Here is a 26,303-nt window from a genome sequence, read left to right as displayed (position 1 = left end):
AAACTTGAAATTAGCCACCATGAAAACAACAGTAGATTACTTGTTCTGTCAAACAGCTGAGCTAATAATAAAAAACGTGTGATAAATGAATGATCCACCAAAGCAAGTTGGGGTGGGGATGGGCAAGACACTCAACCAGACAATAAACTAAAGTTCTGCAGAATGACTGGTTGCATCACTCAAGCTAATAAAGCATATCAGAATGAGGTGTTTTGTTTCGTTTTAAAATATCAGACAGGCAGAGCCACATGGATGTTTTGTGGTCTTTCAGCAGACTGCAGTCATTGAGTATTAATTTCCAAGGATTATTTTAAAGATTTCAACTCTTTACAAGACAATAAACAGAAGAATTAGGGCTCTTTCAGATGGGAGAAATGTATTGGAACTATTTTATGGTATTTGTTGCCATAGTTCTCCTTTTTAACATATCTGCCTGTCTATCTGCCTACCATCTATCTCCAAATAATGTTTTTACTGTCCTGGGCTAATTCTTAGTAACACTCGGCACAAACTCAGCATATTTTTATCCCCACCCTCATGCGTTTCTTTTTAATTTCAAGAGATATTGAAACAACAAAAAGGGGGTTTTGTATCATGTAATTTTTTTTTGAAAAGAGTTTTACTGCTACCATAGAAACTGATGTTCTTAATTCTAAATATTTTTTAAAGAAAACAGAGGGAGAAATGTTGCCCCTAATACATAGGACTACATCATCACACCATGCCCCAGGATTTTTTTTTTATTTAAAAAAAGATCTTAGTAATGCATTAATGTAGATTGAAGGAATTACCACAAACAACCTCCAAGAAGAATGGAATCAGGAGATGCAAAAGTCACAACAACTAGCAAGTCCTCACAAATCCCAAGGAGCTATATTGCATGAACTCACATTTTTAGATCATCCTGTTCTGTCTCTAGACCACATTTTTTTGACATATAGTGTATATTTGTCAAATTTTGTAAACATTCTGCAGACAAGGAAAGGACAATTAGATTACGAGTGCACCTACACTGTAGAATTGATGTAGTTTGACATCACTTTAAGAGCCCTGGCTCAATGCTATGGAATTATAGAAACTAGTTTTATAAAGGACATTATCTCATGCTGCCCCCCTCCTGTTTCTAAACATTTAGAGGGAGGAGAAAGCCCAGTATACCCAGTGGTCTTTTTCTCCAATGTTTTCTTTTTTTTAAAAAATTGAGTGGGCAAGAACTGCACTTGCTTATGTTGTAAATCAAAAAGAACAACATGTGATAAGGAATTATAAATGGAACTATGTGCTTTCTAATGCTACAGGAATAAATGCCATGGTAATATGACGATCCCCTCCCTACATGTCCAAAGTCTTTAGCCCTCCCTGCCAAAGGCTGCTGGTGCTCCCTAAATTACAACTTCTGTGATAATGAATAGAAACATGAAATGAGAAACAGGAATTGAGGAAGCTAAACATTGTTAGACTAGAAAAGAAACATAAATATTGCAGTACTTGGTGTGAGTGAGAGCCCTTCCACACAGCCATATAACCTCGTGTTATCGAGCAATTTAGAGCAGCAGTGGATAGTGAGGGCCAAGCAGCCGTGGATTAAGCCTGGTGAGAAAAAGAAGACAGTAATTCCAGAATAGATCTCACCAAGTTGAAGCAGAAGTCACTGAGGTATTTTATTTAATTTCATCTGAAAGTGATGCCAGCCCGCAATAATTAGCCAAAATAGGTTGAGATATACAACACAGCAAAACATGGACTTTTATACACTTTTCTCATTTGAAATTTCCACGCCAGCCCCCTGAACTGGCTTGGCACTGATTGGTCAGGGCGTTTCTGATGTCATCAGCCTGGGAGGAGTGGTTGGGGGGCTTGGGTGCCTCATCCAATGAGAGCCTGAGGCTCACCTGTGACGCTGCCTCCCTGCTGGCCAATGGTGAGAGTGGAGGCGCAGCTACAAAAAAACAAAGAGAAATATTTGACATGATGACAGGATTATGGTTGGTTCTTCCCGGACCCTTTTGTCCAAATGGTCTGGCGATAGTCGAAAGCCATCCAGCCTGACCTGTCTATTTACATGAAGATTTGAAACAACATTTTTTCCCTTGAATGGGTCTGACACAGCCAGCATCAATTCCATAATTAACTAGCAGCAATCCAGATTGATGGGATCAAATGATCCTAGTTCCTGGGAAGGGGAAATGTCATTGTTTGGGGAAGGCTGCAACATTCCCTGCTCCCTGCAGAGAGGAAATGTCCTTTTTGAAAGGTCATTATGTCCAAGGGTTTTCCAATCCTTGAGTGGCCTGATCCTTGATCCCCCGAGGCTTAAATTGGGACTACCAAGCTATTGTCCACAATATGAGGTGTTTGAAAGTCAATTTAAACAAAGGTAAAGACCTGGGGGCAACTTGGGGTGCCCCAGGTCCTGGAAAGCTGGTCAGAGGTCACAACGCGGTCACCCTGCTTCATGTTTTATACACCAATACCTAAAATCATACAAAGAAATATAGCTAATGTGAAATCACACATAAAGGGTCCATAGGGGTAGGGGAACCTGTACAAGTGCAGGTCTCCACATATGGAATTTGGGATAACATATGGACTGGGACACAAGGAGCAGCCTGGGGACCCGTACTAGCGGAAGTCAGACTTCCTTTGAGGGAAAAGAGTTACACTAGAGGGATCCCTGTGATCAGCAAGCACCATCCAATACCATTCTGAGGTGACGAGAAAACACACAGGTGATGGGAAAGGGAATCTGGCACAAGGGAAGGGATTATGAGTTAGGTAGTTGGAGAGAGAGGGGGGGGGAGAGAGGCTATCTGGTGGATGATGCATTTTAGTAGAATCTAGTCTAAAGCAGTGGTTTCCAAACTTATTTGGCCTACCGCCCCCTTTCCAGAAAAAATATTACTCAGGGCCCTGGAAATTAATTTTTAATTTTTTAAAATAGCAATTAAACAGAAAGATATATGTACCTGTGGCCATTGCCGCTCCCCTGGATTGCTGCAGCGCCCACCAGGGGGTGGTAGCGCCCACTTTGGGAATCACTAGTCTAAAGCATCAAGGGAACAGAAAAAATGTGTGTCAAAGGTGATACAGAGAGGCAGAAAGATACATTTCAAATTTGAGAAGTAAAGGCAAGATTATAAAATATATTAGCATAAGCCTAGAAATGTACATTTTCCTCAGCCCAGCCTTACAAAAAGACCTGGCAGTTCCTTTGTCTGAGAACCATTGATTGGAGTAGGAACAGTCTCAGGCGTGGCTTAAGTTTGGCAAAAGTCAGAATACCTTTTGAGACATGATTTTCCCTTGTGACCTTCTGCTATACATATATGAAATGTAAAATATAGAATATCAAATGTACACAGATTTAACATGGGAAGCTTTCCTTGTTGTGGTTGTTGGTCCCTTTTGCAAATTGTCCAAGATTTAATTCTCATTATCCAGCCTGGTGCCCTTGGCAAAACTATAAGTTCCCTGATTATATCTTTTATTAAGGGGGGGGGTCACAATTGACTACACCAAAATATCTAGGCAGATAATCCACACTATCTACTTTGAAATGGTTTATCTGAGTTCACACTGCCATATAATCCAGTTCAATGTGGATTTTATAGAACTGCGTGGAAGGGGCCTGAGTTAACATGAATGAGATATTTTGATTGGTACTTGCATTCTTCATTTCTTTTGGAAATGGCAAAATAAGAAGAAGAACAAACAGGTAGCATTAATAGATTAGTTGTTGCTAAAGCAGTTAAGGGACATAGTCCAAACTTTGGTTGAATAATACAATAAGAATTCATAGAAAAAACAATCAATATGACCACCACAATTCAAGTTTGTATTCCACCTGTACAGGCAGGAGAGGAAGAACTTGAAGGATTCCTCTGTTGCATCCAGGAAACTATTGGTCATGCACCAAAACAGGACAATCAGAGGCAATGGGGATGCACAAATGAGCTGTAGAGCTGAACCAAATATTGTCAAGCAGTTCTTATTGGGATCTGAGAAATCAAAGGGAAATTTAAATTGAGAGTAGATGTTTTATCTGACCAATAGGAAAACATATTTCATGATCACAAAACAAAACAAAAATAATGAAAATAGTACACTGAAGAATTATACAGTTCCTAGTATGAGGTTCACTCTGAATTTTAAGAAATCTGGGATGATTAATCTGTTTTGTGGGATGCCTTAGCAACTTTGAATGTTTCTTAAATCCTGGACTAAAAACCAGAATGGCATCACCATGTGGACCCAACTCCCTTGGCACAATCTCTCTCCATTTTGACTTGATGTCCAATCTAGGTTAAAAAAATAAGAGGCACCAGAGAACATATTGCAAATTAAGCTGACTTCCCTGACCTCTTTACAGTTTGGATCCTTTCTGTTCCCCCATTGTGCCTTGATACTGAAGCCCAAAGATTATGTGAGATGAGAATTAATTATAGCACTCCCATATTTTTTAGAATTGTACATAGTTTTTCATAATCTATATAATGAAATACTTTATCAGAAACTATAAAGTACAGGTTGATTTTCTTCTGAAATTCTTTGATGCCTCGATGATGCAAAGCTGCTACTGGAGAAATGTCTGTGAAAAACTAGTTAATGATTTTAGAAGATGGTGAGTTCATTTTCTTTTACAAATATGTCCAATAAAAAACCTCTTATCAAATTTTATCAGGAAAGCTAATACAGTACTTAAGACTATAGAGTGTTTAGGCCACAATTATACAGTTGGCGTATAAAGACTGGATGCAGAATTGAAAGTCTGTTTCAATATAACAAAAATAATTTGATTTAGCTTAAAAAGTGACAGGCAAGACTAAAAACATAATAACAAAAGCATGACCTATTCACATTTAACATAAATATAGCTGTCCTTCCATGACACGCTTTTAGAGTTGACTCATGTGGTCCACCAAAGTGTAAATTGGAATTGACGGGAGATAAATTATATGTTTTGTGGCACAAAATGAAGGTCTTTTGTTCATATCTGTCCAAAGATCAGGCCACATCATGTCTTTTTGCCTTTGTTATGTGCTTAATTATAGAACGACTAATCCTCTTAGTCAATATCCCAAAGGGCATAATTCTGGACTCACTTGCAAGTTTATAATTGCTTCTGGATGTTGTGAGATTTATGAGTGCTTACGTTATTTGAAGAAAGAAAGCAGAACATTAATTATTTCTAAAAACTGAAATAGTCTTCCTTTTCCCTTCCAAAAATCTTTCTGTAATATGCAAAACTGCAGCCAAAAGATGAATGCACCAATCTGTCTTCCCTAATGGATCAGGAAATCCTTCCACCAGTCTTTTGCCAAATTGCCAGCCCAACTATGCTTTAGAAGAGTATGCTCCAATTTGTTATGGTTGCAGATATGTTGCTGTCTTCCTTGAAAGTGCTTTTGGAACAAAAGTCTAAGTTAATATTAATAATATTAATACACCATCTTTCTGCCAACAAAGAGCAACAAGGCAGAAAACAGCACATTATTTAATTACTTGTGCTTCCTTTCGAAGGAACCCTGAGAAAGGAGATAGAATCGATGCCTCTTTGTGGTTTACCGGGTCAGACATAGGACCTTATCACATGGGAGGCCTCTCCCCATGCCATTTTGCCAGCAAGCACGGTGAAACGGCAAATGTGCAGGGTGACCCCATTTTCCCCATCACATTGGGGAAACATTGCCTAACCAGGGCAGAAGTGTGCTGGCTTCTTGTGTTTACGAGAAGTGTCCTAGGAAGCTTTCATGACGGTTGGGGGTGGAGCCTCCCCTGGATGTTGTGTGCCCATTCATCCCTCAACTGACTGGCATCCTAGGGCATTTAAATTGGTAAGTGTGATGAGGTCCTAAGCTGTCAAATTTTGCCACTCTCCTTAGAGAAAGGAATTACTCTTTTTAATATAACAGTAAATATTGTACCTTAACTTTTTTTTTTTTTAAAAAAAAAGGAATCATCCCCTTCCCTGAGTAGAGTGGTAAAACGGATTTTTGAATGCCTAAGCAAGAAAATCAGGCAGCTGGCCACCTGATGCTGTTCTGGCATTTTTTTCTTCTCCATGGAATGGCACTTGACTTATGCATAGGTCCTATCAAGATTCATAAATTTGGCCCTAAAACCTGCTCTTGACCTAGGACCTCATCACATTGAGGTGCTCAAGCCAGGGAACAGAGGGAGCATTAATGGGGCAGCAGGGCAAATTGAGAAGGCAGCAAGGGAAACCATTACCCCGTGCCTCACATTGCTGTCTTCCCCATCACACGGGGGAAAGTGTTGCTGCCTGGCTTCTCCTGGTGCTGTCCCCAGTTGGGGAGGTCAACCTATACACAAGTGTATACAGTAAATGGGCAGAGCAGTGGTTTTCTAACTCTTCTTGAAAGGCTATCCAGTCGAAGTCCAGTTTAAAGATAAAGGACCCATGTAATTGCACACTCATAGTTAGCATGTGCATGAAAAGACAGAGCAGATGTACAATTCACCTGGCCACAGTCTTCCCTATGATGGCAAGATGCATAATGTGCTATTTAAAGTATAGCAGTTTGCATCAATATATATTACGACCTCATCAAATGGACCGCTGGAATCACCATGCATGATGAATCTGACTTTACCCATCTGGGGACATGGCCTGCATCTCCCGACTCACCCCACGAGGGGAAGCATTGACCACCTGCTTCCCCCCATTGTTGCTTGTGCAACACAGGAAGCCTTCCTAATAGTTTACAATAGTTTACCCATAAAGTCCTGTTAGAAGTACCTCTATGTTGTGGGATGGGAGCTGTCAGGCTCTATGAGTAAACTATTGCTGAACTGGTGCATGCTGCTGATGTAAGCCCGGTCTGATGAGGTCACAAGTCATAATGTGAAACTCGGTGTCCCTCCGACATTTTTTGGCCAACCTGCTCAGGGAAATCAGAGATATAAAGATATTTTATGCACTATGTGAAACAGCTAGAGAAGGTCAACCCTAAGAAGAGTCTTTTCAGTGGCAAACAAAAAGTATTCTATGCCAAATATAGTAAGGGACATTTTCTCACTAATGATATAAAATGTGCAGGGCACTGAATGAAAAGAAAGAAGAGGCAAATGTATGTGGCTGTTAGGTCCCAGCCAGCTAGGTCTCAGCCAGCCAGGGCACCAAGGCCTGCAGTGTTTCGGGACCTGCACTTTGACACAGATAATGATGAGGAATTTATTGACATTGCACCTCCCCCCCCCCCCCACAGAGGGGCTTTTACAGCTGCAGGTGCCTGAAGATGTTGATGCTGGAGATTTGTTAATTGGGGAGGATTCTTCTAGTCCTCCCTCACAGATAGAGCCAGATGTGGAAGAAATGCCTGGGAACGGGGTTTTTAATCGTAGAGATTTTGTGACTAGAGAAAGAAGTGCAAAACAGAAAATCTGCCGCAGCCAGAGACTGGTGTTCCCTTGGGAAAGTTTTGGGAGTTTGTATTCCCCAAATTCTGAAAAGCTCAGAATCTGTTAAAAGTGTTTTGTTCAGTAGATTTCCTTGCGGTGTCAACGTTGCTTTTTGGAGAGAGGTTTCTTCGACTCTAGCTCCTGTTTCCAAGCCAAGTTTTCCAGTTCCAGTCGGGCCGTGCTGTGCCACGACTCTCAAGTAGACCTTGACTTTACTTCGGATGTTATTCCTTGTTCCTGTTTCAAGTTTGCCTCAGCTTTAACAACTTTGCTGCCTTGATTGCTACAAAGCATTTCCAGTGGATAGAACTCTGTTTTCTGTCAGCCTTGTTTCCCTGTTTAACTTCATGGACTTTGATTTCTTGGGAGAGCTATCGAGTTCTCATTGTGGATTATAATATCGGACCTTTTCCTTCACACAATTGAAACCGTCATTGACTTTCTGAAAAGAACTATTCCTTACTCAGACTCTGTAGCTAATTTCTTTTGGATTTATAATTGTTTTAATAAAGATATAGTGTGTTATATTGGCTCTTGTCTGGTTTTTGAGTGCTCACGCTGCCTTAGAGTGCAACAGTGGCTCTCTGACCATGTGAACACATATTTACTCCAGATTATTAGCTCATTTATGGTCTACTCAAATATTTATTTCAGTTAAGTGGTTTGAGTGTTCAACCAAGACTGCAAGAGACCAAACTTCAAATCCCCACTCAACCGATGGAAAATCACTGAGTTTCTATCTCTTGCCCTTAGAGAAAGCCAATGGCAAACTTTCTAAGAATAAACCTCACCAAGAAAACTCTGTTACAGAGTTGCCATAAATTGGAATCAATGTGAAGACACACAATAACTCCCTGTCCTAGGTTCTTATATGTTATGTTAGCACTCCTTTACATGAAAAAAGGTTTAAGATTTGGGTTTCACTGCATTCCAGCAGAGAAGAGAGGAAGCACGATGTCGAACTGTAGCTATAACTTATAGTGCAATATTGACTTTTAAATAAACCACTTTTTGGAACATTTGTTACACTTATACTAAAGATATTCATCTCTTTTTCTTACTGAGCAATTGCTTTATTTTTGCTAAATGCATACCTGAGAAAAGGAAAATATCTTCATCATAGTGTCTTATGAGAAAACATTGCTATTTCCCAAACAGTTTTATAACACTAATGTGTCTTTATGCATTTCAACAGCTAGCAGACGCCATAGATCCCAAGTGCTTCTTTGGTTAAGTAAATTGCCTTTGAAATCTTTCCAACTTTAAAGTATGGCTTGGTTAGATGCAGACCTTGGACCAGTGCTCACATAAAGATGTGGTTTGATTTTGGTTCTCGACAGGGTCATAGTCTGCTATGCTGAACTCAGCATTCAACCTTCTTAGCATTCAAAGTTTGTGCATCTATTTTATTTTGTTTTTAGTCAGCGCAGTTTCTCATGCCATCCTATCCATGCATTTGGTATTGAGTTTCGGGTTAACCCTCTGGGTCCTCTCAATCTCAAAGTTAAACAGAGCTGAATCTGACAAGTTTCGCATCACAATGAGCCAAAGCCATGAACGGGACATCATTCCAATGCAAAACGGTAAATCAGAGCTGGGCTAGCTTGAACTTGGGCCAAGATTTGACTGAAAAGTTCATGAACCTGAAAGAATCTTTTGATGAGGCTGATCTGAGAGCCTGAGTTGAAATGAAATTCAAAACCAATTGAGTTTTGTGGGTTTTATGTCATCTTAGAATTGGTTACAAATATTTCATGTGGCTCTAGGGACGCAACTATTTCAGCAGAAATCCAGCATGATTCGTTGGAACTATTCCGGATTTATGACAGTGTAAAGGAAATCTTCATTACAAAAGCAAAGATTTTGTTTATATACTTTGGCTTTTGTCTTGTTGGATGCAAGAAATTAATATTCCCTTTGTCTCATTCAGGTTGCATAGCTATTTTTAAATGACTTAGGACTTCACTGCATGAAGCTGCTATTCCATAGCACCTGATCACTGATAGTGGCTACATACTGACATTAGCTGCTATGAGTCACCTTCAAGAGAGAGAAAGGGGGATATAAATAAATATAAAATAATCATCAGCATCATCATGTTTGCTATTACACATCTCTTCCTTCATGTAACCACACCAGTTTTCAAAACTATGGCTTGCACTTGTACTTCTGCATAACCTTGAACCTTGCCTTTTCTCAATTCCACTGTTTCATATTTGTTTTAAAAATAAATTCTTTTAAAACAATTTTGCAATTTGAGGGATGGTGAATAGCCCTCAGGTATAGTGATGGAGAAGGGGGAGAATAGCAGAGGAGAGGAATCAATTTGCCCATTCACTAGCTGGGGATGGGTTAATCGTCAGGAGGAGCCAGACCAGGAAAAGGATGTACATAGCATCGAGTCAGTCCTGCTTCCCAGGTGTGATAAAGTCCTTATAAGACACAAAGCACACCTGCCTGAGTTTACAAGCCTGCTTTCTTCTGCTCTAGAGCCTAGGGCACAGAGCAATTGATTCAAATTTCAAGAAAAGAGAGTCCATCTAAACATTAGGAATTACTTCCTGAAAGTAAGAGCTGTTTGACAGTGGAATATGCTGTCTTGGAGCCTGGTGGAGTTTCATTCTTTGGAGGTTTTTCAGCAGAGACTGCATGACTACCTGTCAGGGGTGCTTTGAGTGTGTATTTCTGCATGGCAGGGTGTCGGAGTGGTTGGCCCTTGTGCTCTCTTCCAATGCTATGATTCTATGAAGTATGTGTTACTGTCTTACTTTAGGATAAAACACACCAACATTCTAATGTTGCATTGCCAATGAAAATTGTATCTTTATTGATTTTTTAAGCACAAAAACCTCACCTGCAATCACCATGTGTTGGGTTTGTTCTGTAATGTCCAGATTTTGTACTATTTGGACCCAAAGAAGAAATTTCATAAATCTCTCTCACTAGAGGGCACTGTGGTTTCATTACATGGTGGAGCTAAAGTGAGAATTTAATCCCATGGAAGACTTGAGCATCAGGAGAGAATGCTGAATGCTACTTTCATAAAAGTAATTTTTATATAGCTCATTCCAAAGCCCTTTCCCTAGTAATTTCTTGGCCTTTCCAAATAAACTAAAGTGATAGCTTTGTTCCTTCGCCAGTAGGATTGCTTTTAAATTGTCTTTTACATTCTTTTAAAAATTATCTTAAAAAGGAAAAAAAATCCTAAAATTTCAAGCCACCTAAAGTCTTGCAGAAAAATCCTCAAAATGCTTGAAGAAAGTATTTTAGCACATACAAAGTAATGAATAAATATCACTTGTTATAGGTATGAGGGAATGAAACAATGTTCTCAGTTGATTTTTGTTTTTAGAAAACAAATGTCATTTGTCCTTAACCCCAAATATAATGATACCTGTTATAGGGTTGTTGTATGTTTTCCGGGCTGTATTGCCTCATACCTCACAACCTCTGAGGATGCCTGCCATAGATGTGGGCAAAATGTCAGGAGAGAATACTTCTGGAACATGGCCATACAGCCCAGAAAACATACAACAATCCTATGATCCCGGCCATTAAAGCCTTCAACAACACATACCTGTTATAGATATCCTCATGATTTGTTGCACATTACTTCCAAGTTCTGTGTCTGAAATAAACCAGGCTTACTTGCTGGCACCAGCAATTCTGACTAAAAAAAGAAAAGGAACCAGCCTGACCAGCAAGGAAATATATATCTTAGCAAAATAAGCAGTACTCCCTACCAATTAGAAATGCTTCATCATACTAGCCTAGTCACTTTTCTTGGGATCTCTGAGATAAATGTAGAATGTTCAGTTATGCATCTCCTGAAAGAGCAAAACCAAAGAAGAATATTCAGACAAGGATAAAAGGAGACAAATGCATATGCTAACTTGCATGCATTTAAACATTGATAGAGAAACCTGGTTATGCGGGTGTATGTTGACTCCATTGTCCAGGTGGTAACTGCTCTTCTCTCTTACGGTTCTTGACCATTTAACCATATTTGGACAGAACAGCCTTTCAAAAAGAGAATAGTTTTAAAGAGAGGTGTGTATTTTGGTAATCCAGAAACACGTGTCTTCAGGAGATTTCCCTTTTCCTTTTTCACCTGAGAAGAACCACATCCAATGGAGTAGAGTTTGTAGGCAGGGCAATAATATCCAAACCAAAAAGTTCAGCCTTTATTTTTTTGCCCTACAATGCATAAGGCAACTTTTCCACATAGGCTTGGGTATGTGGTTAAGAAATACAATGAATTCTTTGCCTCTAGGGGCTCATATCTACACTGGGGTCAGCCCAAAGCAGAAACGCTTTGGATCAGTCCTGGTTGCCATAGAGTTGTTCAGACCAAGCCGTGGCAGTGGCAGACAGTCTGAAACCAGTTCATCTCCTCTGGATTGTCACCCTTACCTGTTGTTTTGTTCCCTTTGCCATGGAGCTGTCTGGCTGACTGCCACTGTAATGGCCCCAATCACATGGCCCCAATCCATCCCTTTTTCCCTGTGTTAGCGATGTTTGCCTGTGTGCACAGCAGACTGGTTTTCTTTGGAGCCAGTCTACTGTCCATGCTCACTCCAAAACGGGAGGCTGCTCTGGAGTTTTGACAAAGCTACAGATCATTCCCTGACTTTGCATAATATGGGCTAATCATCTCAGTGCAATTTATCCCATACTAAGGACTGGAAGTCCCTAGATGTTGTCCTCCAGGTTTGACTTCTGGTCTTCTTTGTGGTAAAGGGTTGATGGAGGCAAACCCTAAGTTTCAACCAGAGATAGATGAATCACCTGCTTGGATGACGAGAAGCCAGTTGTTTCCGCTTACTAAGTCCTGAAAAACAGCTTCAGTCTGAAGATAGCTTTGGTCCCAATCTGTATTATATGGGTCTACATTACCATGTTGTGCAGTTTGAAACTGTATTAAATGGCAGTATAGATGGGGCCTGAATGACTGTATACAATCCTTGTTCAACCTATCAAGCTCTATAAACTTCAATGGAAAAATCCAAAACGCATGGTGACTTGTTGCAAGAACATGCTGGGAAGGGGATTCTGGAGCTGTAGTAAAAATGTAACTTTTCCTCGGGTTTTCTTCATGTGGTTAGAAATGTGAAGGGTCAGGGAAAAAAAGCCAGAAAAATTCAGAAAAAATAACATTTCTTTCCTCTTTTAAAAGCATTTTTCCAGGAAATTTTTAACGCAGTTGGATTATGGAATATTTACTTTTAGAATGATGAGTGAAATGTTTAAGACGTGTTCACATATTTATTGCCCCAACATCATTTTTTAAATCTATGTAAAAGGAACACTTGTAAGTTAGACCATGTACACTATAAGACCTTTACAATTCCTAGTCTTGGTTTCCTTTTCTCAGTTCTTTTTACTGGAAATAAGTGTGTTATGTCTGCTTGACATTATAGGCAACTAGTGGAGACAAAATAATATTCTTGGTTTTACTAATGCTGATCATTTCTTCTGGTTTTTAAAAATTGCTTTCCCCTTTTCTCAAACAGGCAAAACCAAAAAGGTTCCAAAGAGGTTGGGTGATTTTTTTTTACAATTCAACACAAAAATTAAATTCAAAAAGGGTAAATTCAATTTGAAGTTATATTTTAAATATGCTACATTTTAATATATCAGATAAGACAGTATTACAATAAACCTATATATATATATATATATATATATGCATGTTTGCAGTTGCAGCTATAGTTATTTTTTTAAAAGCCAAATACTACTGAGAATCTTGCTCCCTGACATCACTTCAGTGCCAGCATGCCAGCACAGAAGCAAAATAGTGCCATCACACAACATAGATAATGAGAATGTTGTAGGATTGGCAACTCCTGACAGGTTTTACTCATCAATAGCAGGAGAAAAACAATCCTAATTCATTGCTGGTTTGCCTCCCTAGTGTGATAATTTCCAAATGTTCTGAAATTTTTACATCTTTATTTGTGATTGCTTGCTATGATTCTGCTATTTATACTACTAATCATATGCATACACTTATTCTGCGAAATGTGGATTGTCTACAGGCATCACACTCAACTTCTGGAACGATTCCATCAGCATTGCCTCTGAAAAATCCTGAAAATCTCTTTGGAATACAGGTGGAAGAAACAAAAACAGCTAGCATTGAAGCAATGCTCCTACGCCATCAACTTTGCTGGACTGGCCACATTGTCCAAATGCCCAATCACCATCTCCCAAAGCAGTTATTCTACTCCCAACTCAAGAACGGAAAATGGAATGTTGGTTGGACAGGAAAATAGATTCAAAGATGGGCTTAAAGCTAACCTTAAAAACTGTGACATAGACACTTAGAACTGGGAAGCCCTGGCTCTTGAGTGCTCTAGCTGGAGGTCAGCTGTGACCAGCAGTGCTGTGGAATTTGAAGAGGCTCAAATGGAGGGCGAAAGGGAGAAACATGCCAAGACACTGCACTTGGAAGGCCATCATACTTGGATAAAGAGGGATTGCCTAAGTACTTATTCTCCTCCCCTCAATATTTTAATTATAATTTTTAACAGAAATAAGACACAAATAAGCAAACAACAACAATACTTATGCACCCATAAACACAGATACCTAACCACAATTATATATCAAACTAAACATCATACATCTCCACTATGCTTATATATAAGTGTAAATAACAAACATGTATACATAAATTGATTTAAAAAGTGGATTTCTTGCTACCCTTTTTCGTTTTTTCTATAATTTAGCGTTTCTCCTTCTACCATATGTCCCACAAATAGTTTACTTCTTTTTATTTTAACATTAACAAATAAATATCTCAAGAGCTTACATTTCCAGACCTATACAGGTCTTCCCTTGTTTTGAAATTATGTTGGCCACATACACATGCTCTGCATATAGTATCCCTCTCAGGTTCTAAACATGTTTATTCATGTCAATGTTTACCTGGTGCTTTTTGTGGTTTTATTTTTAAATAGGCATACTTTTTAAAAAGTACAGGGTGAGAAGGAAAAAGCCTTTGTGATTGGTGGCCCTTCTGACTATTTCACGGCTAGACAAAGGAGTGGAAGAAAGTCTAGCCAATCAGCACTTCAAACAGGAGGACATATTTGGTCTTCGCATGGAATCATTTCCTAAAAGAGATCTATTAACAGGCTTGCTTTTCAAGCTGTGTTCATTTTTGTCGGGTCTTTAGCTTCAAATTACGTTCATGGTAGAAATATCAGTAGTTTAATCATAGCTTCATGAACCCTTTCATTAGACATCAAGCTGGTTCTACTGTAGAGGTTTGAAGCAGCATGCTCTGTCTTCCAAAATCATCATCATCATCATCATCATCATCATCATCATCATCATCATCACAACCCTTTGATATTTTTGTGGCTACCAACAGATGATGGAGCCTTTAACTTTCCCCTGGGTTCATGAATGTTATTGCAATCATGTTTCATGTAGAGGACAAGCAGCCAAGGGACCTTTGGCTCCACACCAGCTCATTGCTCGGCTGGTGTTTTAAATGCCCAGGCCATATTTATTTTTTAAATGTGGCAGTCTTATTGGGTTTTTTGTGCAAAGTTAACTTAGAAAACAGAAGACTATAGTAATCTTGTTTATTTTGGAAAGCAGTTTTTGGCCATGAAACAGCCTGGCATCAAATTCAGCAGTGGCCTCCACTGGCAGCTGCTGAGGGACCCATGTTACTGCTTGGGGCTTTTTTGAAGGAGAAAATTGAAGTAGTATAACTTGGTCATTCTGCCTAATGGGAATGGGAGCAGCTTTGAAATGGCTGGAATCCTGTTAGTCATTTTGGCCAAAAAAAAAAAAATGTGGCTTACAGCCAGACATCCAGATTCACTGGGGTTAGGGGGAACAAGACTCCCATGAAAGTCAAAAACCACAAATAAAAACTTTCCTTCTTTTTACCTGCGAGAACACCTCTCTAGGAATATTATATTCCAGTTTCTCCCGGAATTTAATCCCTCACCCACCCCAAACCCTGGGCTTTCCCTGGAGCATGGCTACATGCTATACCGGGTCAACCTCTGATTGACCCAGGAGGGCATGGAGCTAGCCCCCAGCCTCCCCCCGCAATTTAGCCCCCAAACTTACCTAAGGGGCCTAGCTGCAGGCTCCATCCCACTCCTTTAAGCTCCAGGAGCCTGAAGAATAGTGATTGCTGTGGGGCTTGACCTCCAGGATTGCAGAAGCAATCCTGGGTATCAAATCCCACAGGACCCATACCTGGAAAGATTTGGAACTTATATTAAGGCACAGATCATTCCAGGTGTCAAATTGATCCAGGGTAAACTAGGAAATACCAGTTTAAAGGTAAAGGTTTTCCCTGACATTAAGTCCAGTCGTGTCCAACTCTGGCAGTTGATGCTCATCTTCATTTTTAAGATGAAGAGTCGGCGTTGTCCATAGACACCTCCAAGGTCATGTGGCTGGAATGACTACATGGAGCGCTGTTGCCTTCCCACTGGAGCAGTACCTATTGATCTACTCACATTTTCATATTTTTGAACTGCTATGTTGGCAGAAGCTGAGGCTAACAGCGGGAGCTCACCCCACTCCCCGGATTTGAACTGATAACTGTCAAAGGTCAGACGCCAACTGAGAGCAAAATATAGTTTATTTAAGTAATAATCCAAAAACAGTTCAGTAAATTATCAGGGACTTAAAACACTTAATCTTCAGTGTTATTAGGTAGTCAAAACAGAAAAAACACCAAAAGCATGAACTGTCATATAATCCGGATTAACCAGAGATATAATCCGGATTTAATATAAAGTGCTTGAACTCAGCCCAAAAGCTCAAAACGGACTTAAAATGGCAAAACAAACAAAGGTAAACAGCTATGAAGCCCCAAAAACTTTCCCAAAACCCAGGAGTACAACAGCGATTCCAAACTGAAGCAAAAACCCAAACCGGGCTAAAAGCTCTTTGCTGTGAGCAGCAAAAACAAGCGAAACTGGAAGACGCTGAGGAGTTAGCGGCAAGCCGCTGCAGAGACAAAAGCCAAGCCAGGAGTTAAAGGAGCAGAGCGTTGTAGCTTAGTCAAGCCGGTCCGAAGTCGGGATAAGGAAACAGTGTCAAGGTCGGGAACGAAGCCAGTAGTCAGCAACAGAAGACAGCCACGAAGATGAGAACGATGCCAAGCCGAGTTTGGGAGCAAAGAGACAAGCCAAGTCGAGTTCCAGTCCAAGGTCCAAAGGATGAAGTCGTCACAAGAAGGTCCACGTCACGGGATGGCACAAAAAGCCAAGACAACAAAGGTGAACAGCAGCTAATGCAAAATAGTAATAACAGTGCAGTCCAGGAAAACCCACACAATTCCAGCCCTCCGTTGAAGAATAACCCGGATCAAATTTACATCTGTTGCAAAGTCCCAAGCCAGTCTTTAGAATCACGTACAGGAAACCCAATGGCACCCAGCAACACCTTGCCACATGCAAAGAATAGTGGCCAAACATCCCCAATTTATTTAGGTTTCCTTGGCCACCCAAACTTCCAACTCCCTAGGATAATGATAATAATAATAATAATAATAATAATAATAATAATAATAATAATAATAACAAAACTTTATTTATACCCCGCCACCATCTCCCCAACGGGGACTCGGGGCGGCTTACATGGGTCCTTGCCCAGGACAATACAATATAACAAAATATAAAAAACAACATATCATAGTACAATTAACCAATACAATAGATAAAAATATGCAGTACAACACAAAATCAAGAAAGCAATATAACAAGGGCGGGCCGCATGAACACTAAGTTAAAAACTCGGGGTGAGAAAGGGATCAGAATAAAAACAGGGACATCAGATAGTGAAACAGTCTAGAGGATAAATGTTGAGGGGAGTAACAAAAGAACAGTTACTCTTCGAAGGCACACTGGAATAGCCATGTTTTTAAATCTTTCCTAAAGGCTAAAAGGGTGGGGGCTTGCCTAATTTCAATGGGCAGTGAGTTCCACAAACGGGGGGCCACAGCAGAAAAGGCCCTCTCCCTTGTTCCCACAAGGCGGGCCTGAGATATAGGCAGTGGCGACAGGAGGGCCTCCCCTGATGATCGGAGAGATCGGGCAGGTTTATGGTAGGAGATACGGTCACGAAGGTAGGTGGGTCCCAAATCGTTTAGGGCTTTATAAATGATGGTCTGCACCTTGAATTGGGACCGGAAGATGAACGGCAGCCAGTGGAGCTCCTTAAACAAGGGAGTAGATCTCTCCCTGTAACTCGCCCCCGTTATTAATCTGGCAGCCGAGCGTTGGACCAATTGTAACTTCCGGGCCGTCTTCAAGGGAAGCCCCACATATCAGGTGTCCCAAGTTCCTCATCAGAATCTGAGCTCCAAACAGCCAACGCCATAGGATCAGATGTCCCAAACTCTTCATCAGAATCAAGATCATCCTGCCCACACCCAACTCTGTCCACATCTGTGGAACTACCCTCATTCCTCCAGGCAGACCATGTGGGATCTGCTTCTGAAGATACCCAAGCCTCTCCAGCATCTACAGCATCCATGGACCCAGATTCCTCCCCAAGATCCTCCGAAGCCCGTGCCCAATCTATGCCAACTTCTTCCATCACCACCAGTTCCTCAGCATCCATTTCCACTTCAAGATCCCCTCCCAAGTCCCCACATGAATCTTCCTCGGAAGACTCCTCATCAATCTCCCTGATTCTCTTCCTGTGTAAATCTTCCAGCGAGCCCTCCTCGCGAGGGTTCTTCCTTCCTCTCCTGATCCCACCATTATCACTCACAGCCTCAGAAAACTCATTCACAACATTAACCTTTCAGTCAGCAAGTTCAGCAGCTCAGCGGTTTAACCTGCTGTGCCATCAGGGGCTTCAGATTACTCCAGATTACTCCAGATTAATTTGGGTTTACCTGAGGCTTCATTTGGATGCCTCCGGTAAATTCGTGACAGGTCGTGGGTTATTGGCCTGCCTGAAAGGGCCCTAAGATGACCATAGAATCACACTGGAATATCTAGGGATTCCTAAAGAGAACCTTTTAAATCCAATCTGTAAGTAATCAGATCTGCAGGAGTCAAGACCTCAAATGTGGAGGGATGATTGGATATGTGAATATGGCTTTATTTGTTTGGAGCACAAGGTGCTATTCTGTAGCCCTTTGTGGAATGTCAAGCACCTCTTCCTCCCTGCAGCTGTCAAGCCCCAGGTATGTCCACAGCTGCTCCTTACAATGGCAAATGGAGGAAGAGGAATAGTTTGTGCTGTATAACATACTCTCCAATAGTCTCAGTTTGCCAAGGACAATCCTCATTAATCCTGTATCATCCTAATTTTCAGATGCATTTAAAATGTCACTCTCCTTCTCCTTTCCCCCCTTTCAATTGTTGTAAATGACTGAATATGCAAAAGTAGATTGCTCTCAATTAATTCAGAAACATAGAGGGAGGAGAAAAGGACAGTGCAGAATCTTGCCATTAGGCGTTGGGAAAAGCCAATGGCTGCAGCTTCTTCTAGCTGTAGATTCTTCCTCATTAATAACTTTTGTTTCTTGACTACACTCTAATGTTGCTTGGACGGACACATGTGCTCCAGTTTTCATGCATTTGGAGAGAGAACAATAACTTTTCCAAACTCTAGCTTAAATACTGTAATCAAGATAGTAGGGGCAGAAACCCCTTCAGAGCAAATGAGCCTGGTTATAGGAATCACATGCTGTGCTACCTAGAAGACAGAAATGCATAACTCATGTAACAAATGCTACATCAACCAAATACTTCTGGCTAAGGGAGATGCAGATGCTTTAAAACAATAAAATAGGAAATAAACAAAAAAAAAATCAGAGATGACAGATGTCCATATATCTTGGCCACAGCATCAGTAAAAGATTTAGGTCTTGCTATATTATTTTGCAGAGGGAAAAATGTACCATTCATATATAATTTATCTACTACAATGATTATTTCTTCCTCTGAAACATCTGGTGCTGGTTGCTAACCAATGATGCGTGGGCCAAATCCAAGGGAGCAACTCCCATGTTATTTCTGTGCGAGTTGTTGCCCTTTACTGTCACTGAGATGAAATATTTTCTTGAAGCTGAGAGACTATTTCAGGTTGTGTGCCAATCAAAGAAATATGCTAAAACTATCTCCAGCATTGGTTTGAAATTAAATAAACGTTCAGCAGCAATTTTGTTTGTGGCTATTGACTTGTGTCCTATTATTTAACTTCCTCTGACAACATGTGCAACTCACGGCTTATACGATGAAGCATTTTGGCCAACCGGCAGGTTAATGTTTTCCAGAAAGAAGATGATTTTTCCAGAGAGGGATTCCCTTGCTAGGACACACCTGCAAAGACAGTCTCTGAATAAGAAAATGCCTTGATGGAGTATAGCAAAAGCTATTTCTAGCCCAGTATTTTTTTAAATTACTGCTAGCTGAATGTTTCCACTTGAACACAAGTATAGCATGAATCATAGAATCATAGAATCATAATGAAAATAATGAGTGTCCCCTTTTATGCATCTGAAAGTACCTGGAGTACTTGGGCTATGCTTGGGGATAGCCTTTGGGATAGAGCTAAATAAGCAGTGATTTTTTTTAGAATAATGCATTAAAATAATGAATTATTTTTAAAGTGATAAAATTGGATACAGATTTGTACAACAAATTGTCCCAATTAATGCACATTTAGCATTAATTGCTTTAATTTACATGGAGCATTTAGCATTAATTACTTCAATTTAAATGGAAATGCCATTCATTATTTGCTCACACAGGGAAACAGTGTGAGCAAATAATTCATGTGCCAATTCTTGTGCCTGCTCAGCTTAGCTGCCTAAATACCCTAAAATCACCAGGTCCTGTCTGATTTTGGAAGCTAACCAATGTCAGCCCTGGTCAGTACTTCTTGGATGGGAGACTGCCAATGAATACCAAGTACTATGTAGGCTATATTTCAGAGGAAGGAATTGGTAAAAACACATCTGAGTATTCCTTGCCTTAAAAAACCTTGAAATTCATGGGGTCACCTTGAAGGCACATAAACACAAGCACTGCTCAACCCAGTGTCCAAGTACTAACTGTTAATAGATAACTTCAAGGTTCCTGCTCTCTTTTTTATAATTATTTTTCTTTAAACTGGATGGAATAAAAGATAGCTTCAGATATACTCCAAGAGCCCTTGACATTGTGTTGTCCTCCTTAAAGCAGGACATATAGCTTCTTTAGGCACAAGTGAGGCTAAAATAGTGCAGTGTAAAGTTAGTTTACACAAGATTGTAGCAATAAGTTCAGCTGCTTAGAGAGAATATAAAAAGATGGGGTGTCACTTCAGAAAAGGTCCCCTTCTTGGTGTGGACATAATATAACTCACTCTAATGATGACACTTTGAGAAAGGTCTCATTTGATGATCTCAAGCTATAGGCAGGATGCTATGTGAGCAGGACATCCTCCAGGTATTTGGACCTCACATTTTTTAAATGCTTTAAATGTTGGACGGGCAACTGGAACTGGACACAGGAAGAATTTGGGTGCTAGTATAATTCTTGGAAGAATTTGTACATTATAGCACTGTATCCCAACAGTGATATTCTGGATCGTAAATGTTAGTGTCTGAACAATTCAATTAACTCGAACTCCACCACATTATGCATAACTTCTATAGTTGCTATCGTTATAAAGTAAACACCTAAACTCACACATACACACAGTGTTTCCCATGTTAACATTGGCCCCTTGAGCATCTTTAATTCATGCATGAGACGTTGGGATTGGAGAAGACTGGGATCAGTGGTTGGTTTTTGGAGAGAGAGAATACAACATTTTTAACGAGTTTAGACACTACAAATTCCTAGCTCTCCTCCACATCATTTTTGAGCCCTAATTACCTCAGGGCCTCAGGGACTAGGTTGGCGCTGTTGGACGCAGGGGTCAGGTTGAGTGCTGAGGGCCAGCAGAACTCCACATACAGCCTTGATGTGTTTTGACAGGTCTTAAGGACACCTGCTACTTTCAGAGACTTTTCTCTTTCACCAGCAGGCTGCAGAACAAGTGTATGTGTTGACAGGGAATGGGGGGAGATATCACTTGTGGGTGTTGAGGTGGGATAAATGGGTATATGGTGGAAAGTTCTAGAAAATTTGTCAGAATGATTTTTCTTGGCTCTTTTCCCCCATAAGAGAAATGAGCAATGCAACAAAAATATTAAGTCTTGCACAGTTTAGGATCCAGGCTTACCTAATGGTTCTTACTGAGGTTTTTATTCTTTTTATTTCTTTCTAAAACATTTCAGTTCCAAGTAATAGCTTTTATTTGTGAATACCACCCATGTCCAAGTAATTTGTTAATGATGGCCAAAGACTATGGTGGCACTTGAGGCAAAAAAAGAATAAAAATCCGTCTGGCATTAAAAATAGAACATATCAAAAGACTAGCACTTGTGATTCCATTAATGGTACATAAGTACAGATCTGCTGTAAGAGCAAAAACCTATCTAGTTCAGCATTCTGTTCATGTGATGGCCTTATCAGATGCCTATTTGAAGTCCACAGTTTGAACAATTGTACTGGCCAACACACATTTTGGTGCCTCAAATGTTAGCCCTGCTGATTCTAAAAATGGCACCAGTTTTCCCCTATCAGCTCTAGTTTCCGAGATACAGAACATATGGCATCTACCAGTAGCCATCTAGTCCATAGAAAGCCATGATAACCATATCTAAGAAATTAGAGCTGATGCTCTATACAATGCAGTTTTCTGAATCAGCGCCTCAAATAACTCTGGGCCTAAAAACCTATTTCTGTATTGTGCTGTGTTACTTTTACAAAGTTATAGAAAAAGGCTGATAATCAGTATTGCTGCATCTCTAGAATTATAGGTCTACAATCAATTTGTAATCGGTAAAACTGTGACAATCAGCAGCAGTATCTCTCTTACAAGTTATTTGTGTGAACTTACTTGCTGGTAGGAGGTTGTAGTGGTTGCCTCAATTGTTTTCTATCCATTGGCTAGTGGTTGTAGGCTGAACAAACCTATAAGCTATTAGTGGCGTCAGAATACATATTTCAGACAAAGTTGCAGTTGTTTTAGCTCTTCAGGTGATGGATGTGTGTAGGTTTGGACTGCCCATGAAATATTATTGCCATGATTTGGATTTAGCTGACAGCCTGAAGTAATAGACAACCCCCTAAGGGCTCAGAAACGTGCCTGGGTCTATGAGCTATCATTTCCTTTTGTATGATGTTTATACTACAGCCCTGTACGATGTAATGTATGTGGGGGAGCAGCTGACTGCAAAAAAAGAATGGGGTTAGAAGCCCTCAAGGTCTGTATTGCTAGCTGCCATTCATTTGTACCCTGTTTAATTTTTCAGAAAGTCTTGCTTTTGATATAGGAAAGAAATATTTTAAAATAACTTTCAATATTTAAGTCTATGAACCAGAACTTGCAGATTTCACAGAGTACAGTATTAGTCTAAGTCATATTCTTTCCTTAGCTCTTTTGTAAAATGGATTAGTACATCCTACAAGAATGCCCAATATCTCTGCATCCTTTCAGTGGTCCACACCACACGTACTCACATAATTCAAGCAGTGTTCTTTGAACTGAGGAAACCTGTTCAGGAATAGGTTTCCCTTGAATCATCTCGGCATAAGATCATATTGACTTCATTCCCATGATTATTCTGACCCTAACTATTGATGGATAGAACCCATCAATAGCACCCAGTCCCTCATTGTTCCTGTCACCTATTTTGGCATGATGGGTCCCTTCCGCATCTGTTCAGGCAAGAAAGCCATATCTGAGGCAAGATGCTCTTTCTCTTTCTCCATTCCCCCTTCAATATTCCAAAGATGTTTGCTTTCTGTTCATTTTATATTTTACAGTTATATTTGCATTTTTGTTGTTTATCAAAGCTGAAATTGTAAACATAACTTTGAAATAAAAAAAAATTACTGGGGAAAGGTGAGGTTATGAGGATATGCACAATTGTACCAAGTACTATTGTGGGACCACATTTTGCTCAGCTGGTGAAATTGTGCAAATGAAGAGAAGTGCAATATCAAATGTGTTCTACCCAGTATGTATCTACTATGAATAATAATGCTGCTGGAGTGGAATAGCAGATTTGTGCAATAAAGTCCCAGAAGTCAGGGCTGAAAGGAAATCAGGAACAAATGCTAAACAAGATACATATGTCAGAAACAGCCAAGAAATACTTGAATTAAAACTGACCAGTTAAAAGGTTTTAAAAACTTTTAATTATATAGTTTAATGTCCCTCCAAGCAAAGTTTTTGTATCTTTTCATCTATCTACCGTATGTTTTTTTTTTCTTGTGTTTTGATTAAGTTTGTAAGCCTCACTGGATCCCAGCTTTGAGAAAAAGGCAAACTAGAAATAAATAAAGAAATGATTGCAGTGCAACACATTTTGTTCTTTTCCTGCTTATTGAAAACATCATACTGTAGCCCAATAGCTTTGAAGGAAGAATTTTAAAAAATCTAACTACAGTGCTAATTTGCCCCTAATGCGAAATAAGAACAATATGCCAGTATCAAATAATAAACAAGAATTCCTAGACTATAAACCCTCCAGGAATGTATAAAATCAGCCAAAAGTAGATAACAAAATGAGTCTGTCCCCCTGTTCCAAGGATCATTATCAAAAGCTTCTCATAAATTTCCTTTCATCTGTTTGCTTGGCTTGCAGCAGGCAGCATTGACAAAGATTATATGTGAATTCCTAGATATTCTAGGGACAATTCTAGCTGGTTGGCTACTCTGGCGGTAAAGGACCATTGTTTCTTCTCAGAGACGTGGCAGTCACTTCATACTCATCAGTCTCTGCTCTTGGCAAGCACAGCTCAGCCTGCTTTTACATTTCCTGCTTCTGCACAGAGACAGCTCCAAGCTGAGCAAATACCAGACTGCAATGACATGTGACCCAAGGCACATCTCAGACTCACTCTCCAGCCAGGTGAGGTCAGGAGCAATGCCCAGACCATGGTATTTCTGAGCCCCCCGGGCACTGTACATTTTTCTGACATGAACAGGTCATCTGTAGCCTAAAGCTATAGCACAGAGGTGGGTCGAGAGCAAGGAAAAATAGGAGGGAAATTATGTTTTAACTAGCAAAAGCATGAGGATGGAGAGAACTAAATATGTACTTATAAAATAGTGTGTGTAGTAGCACAAATATTTAGAACTATTAAAATGAAATGTGCAATAAATAATAATAATAATAATAAAAACTTTATTTATACCCCGCCACCATCTCCCCAACGGGGACTCGGGGTGGCTTACATGGGGCCATGCCCAGAACAATACAATATAACAAAATATAAAAGAACAACACATCATACCACATTAATCAATACAATAGATAATAATATACATTACAACACAAAATTAGGGAAGCAATAAAAACAAGGGCAATAAGCCCAGATTCATATTTCAGCCAAAGAGACTGGGGGCACAGAGGGAAGAAGGTGCGAGACCCTGTACCCGAATGTTGCATGGCTCACCGCACACTGCTACCAACTAGATGGCCATCCAGCTTCTATTTGCAAACTTCCAGAGAAGGCGACTTCTCTATACTTTGAGGCAGAATGTTTCACTGTGGAATAGCACATACCATCAAGTCCTCCCTAATGTTTAAATGTGATCTGTTTTCATGTAGTATGAACCCATTGCTTCATATCCTAATCCTGTTTACACCATCATAAATCTGGCTGAAATCCAGAGTAATTTGATCTTGTGCTGCCCCAGATTAAGCCCATTAGAACCGCACGGTATGAGAGCATTCCGATGCCTTGTTTAAATGCGAACCAGCACTACTTACTTCTCACATCCTGCAGTGCCACTGCTTTCCTAGAGAAGCATATAAGGGCTGGAAAGATCTTCCTTGGGGCCATTATCACTGGTTCATCAATTATGGGCAGAACACGGGAAGAGTGAGGGTGGCAGTGTGTGTGCAGGAGTACAATGAATCAAGCCAAAGAGGACCTGATTCAGTTCTCCACATGGCTGTGAACTTCGAGAACTCTTCAGAGTTTGCTAGGTTCTCTGAAGTATCCTCTGACTTTGTTTACTGTGGGAAAATGTTGGGTAAAAGAGTAAAAGGTCCAGATTCTTGCTGGAAGCCATTGTGCATCATTTAGACTGCTAGCGCTGCCTTTGGAGTGAGTACTTTTTATTTTTTTACTTATGTAGACTCAGCCGCAGTAATCAATATTTTACTGGACCCAGAAATTCAGAATCCTTTATATTTCTGGGCCCAATAAAATATACCCTCATAGGTCTCAATGAGGACTAGAGCAGAAATTCCCAAGTCACAGTCCGAAACTCACTTACATCATATTGAATCCCTATATATATATATATATATATATTTAAATGTCCCGCATAGTGGAACATATTGTTCTATCACAATTATAAAAATGATGTTAATTAAAGTCTTTTTGGGGGGAAAAGAAATAGAATCCAAGTAGTAATGGACACTTGAAGTTGCTTGTAAGTTCCATTTCATTTGAGAGGACTTATTTCTAAATAAACCTGTGCCTATTCACAACAGGAACATACTATGAGCTTTGCAGCCTGAACTCTTAAAATCTCATTTCCTGTGACCTGAACAAAATCACATACAGGATATGCATGGCACATTACAAGTGTTTTGGTATGCAACATTTGGGCCTAATATCCTTTTCCTGGGGCATACACTTATTCCATAAATACATTTCTTCATTCTTTGTTACTCTGCTTACCTCAAAAAACACATCTCCCTTCTGGCACAGACCTTCTGCATGAAATCCTCAGCGTAATAGCTTAGGTTCCACCACCAAAATAATGCTCAGATTCTTGGTATTGCGAAATGTGTTGAAATCCCACAGATTGAGCAAGAGATGAAA

The sequence above is a fragment of the Anolis carolinensis genome, chromosome 4, assembly GCF_035594765.1.
Source record: "Anolis carolinensis isolate JA03-04 chromosome 4, rAnoCar3.1.pri, whole genome shotgun sequence".
Classification (NCBI taxonomy): domain Eukaryota; kingdom Metazoa; phylum Chordata; class Lepidosauria; order Squamata; family Dactyloidae; genus Anolis; species Anolis carolinensis.
Note: the sequence above shows the minus strand (reverse complement) of the source record.